The following is a 1031-nucleotide window of genomic DNA, read 5'->3' on the forward strand; positions in this document are numbered from 1 at the left end:
GGAATCGGATTGTTGAAATTCGCGATGGGTCCCGCTGTCGTGAAGTTGGCGGGACCCATGTAAACACGTCGTTTTGGGTCTAGGACAACTCGTCCTGACCAACTCGTACCCATCCCAATCCGTCCCAGGCCTATCCCGTCCCGATCCCACTGGCCCCAGTCCCAAGTCGTCCCCAATATAGTGAGAATATTTTAGTCATTTTATTTCATTTCTTAAGTACTTTGGTTTCATTTCTTAAGTTACTTTGGCACTGGGTTCTTACACTTTCTAATTACATTGATGGTCATGTTCACAAGTTCCCGGCGACATCGTTCCCAATTGCACGCAAATAGCTAAAGATGTCATCGTTATCCTTGTTCTCTTGGTATCGCGCCTGGACTCGGGCGAAGCGTGCATCTGTGGCCTCGTACTGGGAGCGCCGTTTAGGGGGCATGTGGCCGGTCTCGGCGCGGGAGCACTCCACGTCCACCACAGCCACCTCCTCCTGAAGCTGATCCAGGAACACGTACATTGTCGGGTGTTTCTTCCCGACAAGGCTTCCGAAGCGACGCTGCCACGCCTCGCATGTGTTTGTCGTCCTGGGCAATCCCTGCGCAGCCCTGTCGTAACGGTTCCTCAAAGACGGAGGAACATTGGCCACCCTCGTTCCTGGACCCATCTGCCCCGTCTGCGCCCCTGGAGACGTCCTCTGATGTAATTTTCTTCCACATGCTGGAAGACGGAGCGTAGGGCAGGGCGTCGAAGGCGTCCTCGACGTCCTCCTACGGCACGAAGGTGACAGTGATCAGTGCGTGAAAGTCATCACGCATCGCCTCACTCTCCTCCACCCTGTAGATGATGGCTAGGCCCGCCACTTGGACCTGGCGGAAGAGGGACTGGTCAAGGTAGAACAGGCGCCCGCACAGATCGCAGTCTGCGGCAGGGTATTGTTGCAATAATATCGGCCAAATTACAGTTGCAAAAAAAAAATTGGTCCGGGACGAGTTGGCCGCCCCAGTAGGACGAGTTCGGAAAATGGCCCGGGACGAGAT

The sequence above is a fragment of the Frankliniella occidentalis genome, unplaced genomic scaffold (assembly GCF_000697945.3).
Source record: "Frankliniella occidentalis isolate FOCC.00 unplaced genomic scaffold, Focc_3.1 Scaffold128, whole genome shotgun sequence".
Lineage (NCBI taxonomy): Eukaryota > Metazoa > Arthropoda > Insecta > Thysanoptera > Thripidae > Frankliniella > Frankliniella occidentalis.